Raw genomic sequence first — 12,030 nt, 5'->3', positions numbered from 1 at the left:
GATCCTCCTGACTGTCGTTGGCCAGTTTGTCCAGGTCCGAGCTGTGGAAGAGGCGCTCGGATGCTTCGCCTTGGTGTTTCCCAACGTTTTCCTCTCTTTCAGAAATCCTCCCACAGCCCTGTCAGATCAACTTAAGCACTCGTTCTTCAGTGCAACCCTGTTCCAAATGTGATCTTAAAAATATGAAATATTTTCGCAGTATTTTTTTCATTTCAACTGTCAGGGTTTAAGCTGTTTTGGTGTGTATATATTTGGATTACTCATGGCAGAAGCAAGACATTTTAACCACTTATTACTTTTATCAAACTATTCCAACGGTTTGTGTTAATTTCAGCTTTCTATTACAATAATTTATTCATTATTTGTATCTATTTCAACTCTTATCCATTATATTTAACCATTTATCTCAACCATTGATCCATTATTTTTAGCTTTTACAATTTACACACATCACTTGCTAATGGATTTTCTCGCACCCTCAATCGCAGCACGTGGCGTTCAGGTGAAACTGCTGTAACTTGAACTGCGTTAATCAGAATGTCGATTTTAACAAATTAGCCGAGCTACACCACAATCTTCCCATGTGCCACCTGTCAGAAGCAGTTGTATCGTAATAAGCACCCCTGGTTGAAAATCACGTCACTGAAATACTCTGTTGAAAATTACTTTCAGAATTGTAATTAAGTGAAATATAGTAACAATATCAGCATATTTACTTTAAGTATCCTCATGATTTATAAGTAAAAGTACTCATAATGCAAAGTGGACTCTTTCAGAGCGTATTCTTGCAATACTACCTGATATAATTTTGCACTATGTGTTCATTATTTTGTTTATTGATCAAATGTTTGCATATAAAATCTTAATCTTCAAAGTAACTAATAACTATTGCAATCAGATAAATGTAGTGGAGTACAAGTACAAAGAGGCATACAATGGAAATATTTAAGTAAAGTGTAAGTAGGTCAAGATTGTACTTGAGGACAGCATTCGACTAACTGCCTGGTCCTAGCTGCTCAGCGTGTCCGAGCTCCACTTACACCTTCACGGCTTTAAACGACCTCAATGGCAGTAAATCCTTTTTTTTTTATAATCAAGTGCGTTTCCCCTTGAAGGATCAATACACTGTTAATCATGCCATCTTGTCATCGATTTCCTGCTTTAAGTAAGCATTGGCAGCAGATAGCAGACACCCTTTTGTAGCAGATCAAACAGCAGTCTTAATTGAATGCGTCTACTAAATTGCTCAAATACAGCATTATGATCGAATGTCAATTCCATGTTATTCTAAGATTTAACCAAGATTTCCATTGTGAATAAAGAATTAACAAGTAATTATTTTTTTAGCATCATTTGTATTTGATTGAAGGGGCTCTTCCCGACTCTGTTTGCGCTTTAAAGTGTCTGTATTATTTACACAGCAACACAAGATGATGCAAAATGTCAACATCCTCCATGTCCTTAATGTTGTCTGCAGGGACACTGTTGTATTGTCAGTTGTCTGTTGTTTACAGTAGCGCTTTGGCTTTACTGTGGGTTTTTTTTTTCACAAGGAGATTGAATCTGCATCTCTGGAACCAGCTGCATCCCTCATGTCCCTTTCTCACCACTGAGGGTTTCAGAGAGTTTCTGTGCAGCAGGAAAAAACACTGTGAAGGAAGAGCTGCTTTACATCCATAATTATTCCATATATGTTTTTATATCCATCAGTTATATTGACAGCCACGGACACGGATACACATAGTGCCTCTCACAACCTTTCAGCTCCTGCTGGCCTCTCTGACCACCCGTGGCCTTGGAGCTCAGAGGTCAACATACTGGGAGAGCGTTGGGGTGTGGATGTGTATGGGATGTGCCATTGATATCCCTCCTGTTGTGTTTGCTGAAAGACACTGAGCATCAGTCAGTATACCAACCGTGAACCATTTACATATTTATTTCCCCAGCCAAACTGCACCATACACTAGAGACCTTTTGTGCCTGTCTTTAATTGGCTATTGATTGACTCTGCTATGGCAGCGGGAGACAATAAATTCCCGCCTGCTTGAGAGAGTGAGGTAGCGGACAAGTGGAGTGTGGGGGTGTCAGTGTTATTCACCAAGTGTCAAATCTGCGCTTGCATTATTTATACATCTCTCATTTTCATTTGTGTAGCTCGGATTGGTGACGCAATACACGATCGAATGATGGCAATACAGGCTCCTTCCCGGACACGGTTTGTTTGCGTAGGTCAGTGCACATCGGTCGTGTTTGGAAAGACGGTGCGAGCGTGCAGAGAGAAGCATTGTATATTTGAAATTGATGAGCACATCTGTTTGGTTCCTCCCCAACAGTCTTCATGGACAAAAGAAGCAATGGAACATTATTGTATAAATGTGCAGCTGTTTGCATACTGCATGCGTCTGCATGTAGGGCCCAATGAATTGGTTGTCTCATAACAATGTAATATAATGATCTGCTCTTTGGAATAAATATAAATGAAAAAAATATATAAATATGAACAAGCTTTTCTTAAGATTGCACCTGACAAACATTTCACAAGAGCAGTCGACTAATAAAGCACACCGGAAGGATTTTAAGGAGGGGAATTTCTAATTTCTCTGGGCCAGGAGGGCAATTATTCTGCCTATTTATGCCTGAGTGAAGCCTGATGAGCAGCTCATCAGAGCCTTATTGCAAAAAAAGTCCATCTTAACCTGTTATTAGTCTCAGCATTCAATCTCCAAATCTTATTCTGTGCAAATGACAAAAGTAATCAAGGAACATCTAGTTTGTGATCTCAAACTTTTTTCTGACTTATTTTTTTAAATGTACCTTGCAAAATGATTAATATATATATAATATAATTACTATGCTTAGGTTAAATTGAGATACATGCAAATGTTCTATGATTTAAATACACATAGAATAATGAATGAGCCTTATTTCAACTCATGCTGCACAGTCTCAGCTAATGGAGTCACACCAAAACCTCAGTTAGCACCAGAGCACAATAAAGCGTCACTGCCACTACCACACACAAATCCCCCCACAAAGGTTAAACGGCCACCCTGCCACGCACACACACACACACCTCGCAGACAGTTCAACCTCTTGATTGTTTCTTCAGCCTGTTGCTTTGTTCCGTGAGTCTGCCGTTCGCCCGCCCAAACTGCTTCATTTAACCAGCCGGTGGAGCCAGAGGAATCTGCGAGCAGAATTCCTCAGCTCCGTCATCCTCCAGCCTCGCTGCTGCTCTCGGCTGGGAACTATCCCAGGAATGTCCCCTCCTGCTGTGCTGCACACATCCAGGTCCTGTTCCGGTAAATGCCAGCCGGCTCAGATGGGCTTTGATGCTGGTCTTGCGCACCAATGGGATTGTGTGTGTGTGTGTGTGTGTGCATGTGACGCGTGGGAGCATGTGTTCATGTTTGTGTGAATGCTGACAGGCAGCCAGCTCGGGTATTGATCTGTAGCCATTCCGACTGGAGCCCAAAGGGCAGGCTGTATCATCTGTCAGTCTACTGAGAAGGGCATTACTGCCGCACTGATCTTAGATCACAAATCCCGCTCCGAGAGGAGGGGTGAGAGGGAGTCACAGAGGTAGAGAGCAAGACAGAAAGATGCTGAAAGCATGAAATAAGAGTTGAAAGATACAGTGTGTGTGTGTGTGTGTGTGTGTGTGTGTGTGTGTGTGTGCTCTGCCTCTCGAGCGGTGAAGTTGCCCTCCATTCACTCCTCCACGCTCTTTGTTGATTGAGACAAACAGATACTCTTTTAGGACCCGTGGGCGAAGACAACGCTCAGCGCTGACCTTCTCACCTCCGTGGCCACCCACACACTTCAGCCCCCCCCCCCCCCCCCCCCACCACTCCTTGCTGTGCCTCTGTCTCCCCCAGCAGCTCTCACCACACCTCAGTGACAACACAATTACACACCACTCAGACAGCATGTGACACTGATACACATCGGCTGTATTACACGCACATGAGCGGCCGCGTATATGCTCTGTACACACAGGCGCGTAGCCCCAGGGACAAATAATAAATCATAATCATGCGTGGAACGTATCGCAGCTTGGCTCATAATGACTGTAAAATGACTTCAAAGGTTACAATATCTCTTTCTAAGATAAGAATGTGACTTCAGCTGATTTTAGTGTTTTTTTTTCCCTTTGTAAGAACTTAAGTCACTCTTCTGTTTTGATCTTTGTCTAGATTACGTTTTCCCAGGCTCCGTCTGTATTATTGTCTTCATTCATGGGCCTCTGGTTAAAAAAAATCCATCCATTGTAATCATAACTGAGATTGGTTTTGATTTTGAGTCGTCTGAAAGGCAACAAGCCCTCTGTTGTTTTGTAAGAGAGAGACACAGCTGATTGTATTGATGAAATCCAAGGTCGCCGCAACTAGTCTTGCATGACTCTGCTCCGCTTTGCTCGTTCACAGTGATTATTCCATTACCCTGAATCTCCTAAAGCTGTTCCCAGCGCACATTTCACATGCCGATGGCTCTCTGCGTGGCTTCGGTTTAAACGTTTCATGACAACAACCTCAAAGCGTGCGAGCCGGCGAGTCTCGCAAAGTGGAACTGCTGATAATGCGTAGACAGTGTTTGTTTGTCTGTTACCTATTCATCCCAGCTAATGGAGAAGTGGATTGTTTGTGCATGTACATGTGCCTTTTGTGCTCAGCTTGGGAAACCATGGCTGTCGATCAATGTAAACGACTGTTTGAAGGAGATGTGTTGTTATGTTTGCTTCTGAAAGCCACATGTCACTGTGGAAAAGCTCTTCTGAAACCACGTTATCAAAGAAATCACTTACACAAGAGCTAATAGTTCGATTAGTATAGCTGGCACAGAAACACATGTTATTTTTGATGAACTATAAAAACCTAGAATTGATGCCATTTGATTGGTTCCCTTCTGTTCTCAGATAAATCCCTAGCTGAAGTCCTCTCAGTACCTCTGAATTAGGCACAGTCTGTACCACGGCGATCATTTCAGCAACAACCATTCACATTGCCTGGTATCTTGCACCGTCGTGGCTTTTTAAAGTTGTAGTATCAGTCATTTGTAAAGTGGGACTTTTTTAATGATGGATTTTGGATTGAAACTCCATAAGGGCACATTAAATTTCAGTCAGGTTGAGTCACTGTTTTCCATTCTCATGTAAATCATGCAACCAGCACATCCTCAGTCATAACTCAGTCAATTCCCACTGTATATGCCCTCCTTAAGAACATACCATGCCTCTAATTACATGCAGATTGTATTTTTATATGTTTGTAGTTCCACCTTCCACGCCGTCTTACCGCGAGTGGTGGCAGTCTGTAATTCATGGTCCCCACTGTTTCAGCTAATCATCTAATTAGCTGCAATAAAAGGAACAAAATTGTATTGTGTGTGTGTGTGTGTTAATAATACAGCATGTGGTTTTGTGAAGTAAACACTGATAACAAAAGGTTACTTCCTTTGGAGGCAGATAACACATTTTACGCACCGGGCTACCAAATCAAAACCATCTCTTGCAGGGAGGTATCGACCGAAAACGAGGCTGAGATGAGCTGGATCCTTCAGTAACCGCTGAGGGATCAGCAAACATGACACAGATAATCTTGTTTGTCGCAATAATGCAGGGATATCGATTAAAGAGCACAATTTAACTTTCAAAACTCACTGAGTGGAAGTTTAGACAAGCTTCAATGTAGCATTCTGAGGGATAAAAGATTGTCCCTCAGTGCACTTTGCTTTAAAAATGTCTATTTATTCACATCGTTAAGTTTTATGGCGTGCTGGCTCATAAACTGGTGTTTTACTGTTAAAAAAAACCCATGTGGGTGGAACAAGGGTTTCAAAAGCAGGTTCAGTTTTGTCAGGAATCTCAGAAGCTGAATAAGAATGACGCAGAATGAGGCACACCGCTCCATTACTACAGAGAAAATGGAAAAGACAGAAAGTGCTCAAAAGGAATTGATTTCAAAGAGCGAAATTCTTTCACCTCAATTTTAATATTTATTCCCCTCCTCTTACAAAGAATAGGATCTCAAGACTCAATCCATGCAGTGCATTCAGAGCCAGGGGACTGAACGATTTGTAAGTGCCTAACATTAACGAACACTGGAGCTGAAAGGCCCGACCCTGCGATCCCCCGAACGCCTCAGTCCTTGTGTGCTGGGCTGCAGCCTGTTTGCAACGCTAGCTGGGTGTTTTCTCCCTGTTTAGTCCAGCTGCGTGTTGATCTTGCTCTCAATTCCCAGCGAAGATCATACAGAAATAGAGTTTCCGAACTGTAACGGTGAGGGCTAATCTGCTCATGCCTGCCTTTGTCCCAAGAGGACGGGGGGTCGGGTGGATGGGGTGGGGTTGTGATTCTGCGTGGTGTCCAAACAGATCCGTGTGTCGCCATGGTGGGTTGATAGGGCAGCCGCCGTGAAGTCTGGTGTGTGTGTGTGTGTGTATGTGTGAGGGGGGCGGCCAGTGTGTGTTTGAGTATGAGAATTTGAGTTTTGGACCTTGGGGTGAGGACATTTTTGGAAAAGCGAGGACATTTTGGCCTGTTTGAGGGTTAAGGATGGTTTTAAGGGTTAAGTTAGAATACGTTTAGGGTTATTCTAATAGGCTCAGGCAATTAGTTTTATGGTTAAGGTTAGGGTAAGGGGCAAGGAAATGCATTATGGCATTCATAATGAGTGTCCTCACAAGGATAGAAGTCCAAACATGTATGTGCATGTTTGTTTGTTTGTTTGTGTGTGTGTGTGTGTTTGTGTTTGTGTCTACACCTCCTAGTCTGAACATGTGACAATTACAGACATCTTTCATCCATTCAGCCCCATAGCTTTACAGTGTGATCCATGTGTGTTCAGCGTACGTTGTCTAGCTGCTGGCCGTCTGCATCGAGAGCTTTGCTCTACGCTGCTTCTACCATCACTGTGATTGTACACTCACCTCCATGCTAATCCTCTGACAACAGACGCAATCTCCATATTTTGATCTTATTGCTGGCACAAGATTGCCTGTATCACTACTGTGAATCTACATATATTATTATTTTTTGTAGAATAATAACCAATATAATCTCTGGGGTTTTTTTTTTCATGGAAACACCATGCTGGAGAGATGTTGACACTGATGTGATTTGAGATGCTGGCATTCTTTTAAACAAAGGATTATGTCGTGATATAGGTCTGTGGTTGCTTTAATCTCTCACTTGTTTGGAGTGTGTGTGTGTGTGTGTGTGTGTGTGTGTCGGGGTAGAAGCAGATTTGAAGCGATCCTCCTGAATCCCTGAGGTCTGCATCCAGACCATGAAGACAGACAGATGGGATGTTTTTAGTGATGCTGTTGAATATTGTCATTAATGCTGAGGATCAAAGGGGATCAGAGGCAACCTTTCACCTCAGAAGCAAAGTCTCTGACAAAAGCAGAGTGACCTGGTTGCTGTTTGTGGGAGGTTGCTGTTTTTATTTACAGTCATGGCTGAGGGGCAGTCTCCATATCTGTATTTAAATTCACCGGACAAGCACATCAGTATTGGATCATTCCACAAAAACCCCTGATGATCTCTAATAACACCATTTTTTTCATTCAGTAGAAACCATGACATGGTTAAGGTTAAAGGTCAAACTTCAGTCACGCCAATCCAGACTATGAATCTGCTTTACAGACGTGTTCCTGCTGAGTTCTGAAATCAATCAGAGGCTGAGCTACCACGCAAGCACTCACACAGGCACGCTCCCATACACACGGCCCGCTTCCAGCTAGCATCTGTGCAGTTAGTACGTTGGCTGCAAGTGTTCCTGCTCTCAAATTTGCGCAAATAAATTGTGTTTGTCTTAACACACTACAAGCGTTATGTACCAAAGCACTTTGCTCAGATTAGGGAAAGATTGCAGTTATTGTTGATAGAAAGGCTAATATTCATTTCTCCTGTATGAAAGTTAAACATATTACAGGCTCATTCATTGCCGCCCACCCTCCACACTCATACTCTCCACTACACAGAGGCGCAGGACCTCCTGCTTTGGCACTGAGCGATGGAAATGGGCACAAATGGAAAAAGATTCCTAGAGATACATGGCTGCGCTCGTACAGACGCACTGGATCAGTTGACAGATGTCAAGTCGTCGGATCCTATTCATGTTCTAATGGAGAGCGGGAGATCTGGCCACACGGTTCATGATGATTACATCACGCCGAGTTGACGGACCAGTCGCCGTATTTGTATTTGCATAATCCCGATTTATTCTGATCTTTATGCAAATTAGTCTGTCCAGGGCAACGCACCAGACTTGTGTCAAATCAAACTGTCAAACTAGGCAGCTGTGATAAAATGTGAGCCATGATTCTGTTACTGCATCACCTATGCCTAAAAAGTTTTCAGAACCATATTTTAGATTGTGACCTGGCAGCCGTGTTGGAAAATGAACGAGCCAAGCACCGCCCAACTCAAACTACGTCACTCTCTCAACTGATCTTAGGTGGTCCGATGCATCCTCGCCCTTGTTCTGTATGTCTGAACCTTAAAAGTTCTGGCTGCAGGGTGACGTAGCGTGAGTTTACTGGTGTTTGGTTTTGGCTCATCCCCGGACTCCAGCCTGACCTGCATATTAGATGCCCAACACTTGAGAAGCTGGCAGAGGTGTGACTGAGGCCTAGTTGTGCATGAAAACTGTGGGCTCCCTCACAGTGAGACTCTCTCCAAAGCCGCACCCATAGGTGTTTGCCAGTCCCTCTCAGCACCACAGAGGATTTGCACAGCCTGTTTATGAATAGGAAGATTATGCTTGGGCAGGGTTGGCTGGTGTGTCCCATCGCTGCACGTTACCTGCTGCAGAATGCGAACATGCTTGCAGCATGTGTGGGCTAATGCTTTGTGTGTTGTGTTATTCCTGTGTGGAGGAAGCAGCTGCCCCCATTACAGCTAGAGTGATGGGGATAAGGTGCGGCGGGCTTTTCTCGTCCCTTGCAAGGCACCCTTTGTCTGGAGATCATCTGCTATCCCAGCTTTAAGAGGATTACCACATGTTATGACATTAAACTGGATGCAGAGTTATCATCTCCTTCTGATGACAAGCCCTCCGCCACCTAAGCGGACTACAAGCGGCTATGCATTACCAAGCACATACATCAGAAGAAGTGGGTGCTTACGGTTCACTGCAGCGTTACTTTACCTGTGATGCTTGATTTATGATGTTATGCAAACAGATATCTGTGCTACGCAATCAGCGTCAATCACGTGTTTTGGCATTCCTTAGGCATGCATGCCTTCTCAAATAGGACTGTGCAGTTATTTAGATTTATAAAGTGCATCCGCTGCTTCGTCTCACAACACATCAAGGATCCTCCATCGCCTCCTGCGCCTGGTCAAAGCATCACTCATGCCGGCGCATTTGTTTGTGTCCGCATCTCCGCGGAGCTGATGGAGAAAGAGAAAGCGGAGAGATGAAAGGGGGGAGTGCAGGGATGAAAGTGCGAAGAGAAATGAAAGAGAGGCAGAAGAGGGAAAAGCAATTGGCGGTTGCAGACTTTTCTTTTTTAGTTCGGAGTGTGTCTACTCTACATTTCCAGGAGCTGCCACGTACACTGGAATTGAAACCCCAGCCAGCCATGAGAAATCTTTTGTGGTTTTTATTTTTTCATTAGTCCTTTTTCAAATCATGTATTCCTGTCTTCCTGGTGGACATATTATTTTCCTCCTTCATATTACACCACTGTAAAAAGTCCTCCTCCCCTCCTTCGCTCCCTTTTTAAAAGATGTGTGAATGTTTCGCTTGTGGCTTGCGAAATAATGAATTTGAAAAAAAAAAAAAAAAAAAAAAGCCCTGCTGGTATTTCTATAAATAATGGTCTGGCTTTTCCTTAGCAACCTTCGCGGCTGAGCGCCTGGCATACAGCACCCCCCAAAGTGTCTTCAGAATTTATCTGGTCCCGCACCCAACAGTATTCATCACAATGTAAAATGCCGCCCCTCTGCAATACATCACAGTCCGGCCACAGGGCTGCTGTAAATCAAAACTACAATGCCCTTGACGTCTGCATTAGGTCCATAAACCACTTTTTTTTTTTTTCTCCTCAGCCCCTGAACGGTGCTAGATCCTTGTTGGCCGCAGCCAGCATCGGGCGTGAATGTACCGCACCTTTATGTGTGTAGATGTAGGCGGTTGTGAGGGGAGTTCTGTGTAGTGTGTTGGCAGGCGGAGACTGTCTGTGTCTCCGTCTGTCCCTGGCCTGACTGAGCAGTGATTTATAGCCTCTACCTGCTCAGTGGCTGCGGTCCAGGCTCGGTGTGGTCTCTGCGCCGCACAGCCAGACGTCTTGATGAGAGTCTTGTCATGAGTCATGAGCTCTGTTACAGCGCTCCAGCGGGCCCTCATTGACATCCACGCAGTAACAAGCAGCGACGGCCACATCTGTGTGTGGGGCGATTTATGCCAAGTTTAAACAGATAAGGCACGTGCAAAGCACACTGTGGGGAAACAGTTTGAGCAGAGGACGAAGCGATTGCATTATTAGAATTTGAGAGCGAGGAGTGTGAGCGTTTGACTTTTAGATTGGCTTAGCAGCCGGAGATCGGTGGCGAGGCTCAGATGTGTCCAGCTGGTTTCCACATATGCACTAACTCCATGCCTGCAGCACGTCGGCACGTCTTTGTTGTCGTCTCCTCTGGTCTCTCGTACCGCTGAGGTGTCCTGACTGAAACCATGTTTTACGAATTGATGTTTTAACGCAGCAAGCCCTTCACGTCCCATGGAGAACGGAGGGTTTCTTTTTGGAGCTGTCTGAAAAGCACTGAGCATGCATTCCTCGCAAAAAAAGGTATTATTCCCACTCTCTTGTGTCATTTGTATGCTTGATGGGCGTTTGTTCTCTCTCTGGGGATTACAGAATAACCTCCACAACAGTCCTGTGGCTGTCGTTAGCCAGCTGAATAGCCCACAGAGGTACAAGCAGCTGAAAACCTGCTTTGGCAGTGGATTAAATACAGAGCCTTAGGCACATGGAGTAAAATGCTCTAAATTGATTTGGCCTGTGCTGTTTAAATGGAAAATGCTGCTAATAATTTTTCATTAACAAAGGTCCATTGCCTGCATGCTTGGTGGTAGTTCAGCAGACCCCCATTAGACAGAAGGCAGATTCATTCATTTTAAAAGGCTGTAATATTGATGCAGGGTAACGGAGGTTGTGCAGATATTTTGTTTGTGCTGCTTTCAGTGATTCCAACTTTGAAATGAAGTGTTTGTGGATGGTGTTTATCCAATTGGTGAAGCAGGAATCACAACAGAGTTTTAGAGAATACACTGTGGCATCAGAGGCATCAGCAGCAGTACAAAAACATCAACATATACGAAGCAGTGTGGTCAGCAAGGGCAGAGAAAGTCAGAAGAATAAATGATGTGTTTGCAGCTTTGGACCTCATCTAAGAACATTTTCATATTCTCATCCTAAATTTCTTTTATTATGTCCTGTTGGGTTTCTGCATGTGTCACAGGAAATGTTGGATTCACCAAACTCTCTTGACTTGTCATGGATTGCTCAGTCACAGAACCCACTGGCTATCATCTGGTCATGATTTTGGCTTTTTGGGCCGATGGCCAATGTTTTTAGTGTGGACAGCGAGTATCCAGGCCAAGACTTCCCCTTCAATGCGCTGGTCATCCTTTACAGTTCAGTTAGCAAACACAAAAACTAATCGCTATAAATAGATCTGCATGTGAACGCAGATACATTTTGAAACAGCTCATAAAAAGTGGTTGCCAAGGGTGTCCGAGCTTGCATTTCAGCCAATGGGTTGCACCTCTTTTGCTGTCCACGTGGACCGCTCATCTGCAAGCAACCAAAGCCTGCTCAAAATCCCTGCAATACCAAAATCTTGTCCTTTGCCTGCCGATTCTGCATTCATATGCAGATTTGTACGTGTTCATCAAGATTATGGATTGCTTATTTCAACCTGCTAAACATCATCTGTTCATGAGGAGGTGCATGTGCGTGAGATCTGATCCCCTTGATGAATCAAGCTTCAGAAATGCAGGATCCTACTCTTCCTATCCT

General features: G+C 44.0%; 1 protein-coding gene across 2 annotated transcripts in view; it reads left to right on the top strand.

Annotated features, from left to right (window-relative positions):
- The window catches only part of tspan9a (tetraspanin 9a), a 153,488-nt gene that overhangs the window by 47,248 nt on the left and 94,210 nt on the right, over window positions 1-12,030 (top strand). The gene's annotated exons all lie outside the window — the stretch shown is intronic.

Source organism: Chelmon rostratus, chromosome 6 (assembly GCF_017976325.1).
Source record: "Chelmon rostratus isolate fCheRos1 chromosome 6, fCheRos1.pri, whole genome shotgun sequence".
Taxonomy (NCBI): domain Eukaryota; kingdom Metazoa; phylum Chordata; class Actinopteri; order Chaetodontiformes; family Chaetodontidae; genus Chelmon; species Chelmon rostratus.
The sequence above is the reverse complement of the archived record's forward strand: the minus strand, read 5'-3'. Positions and strand labels throughout refer to the sequence as shown.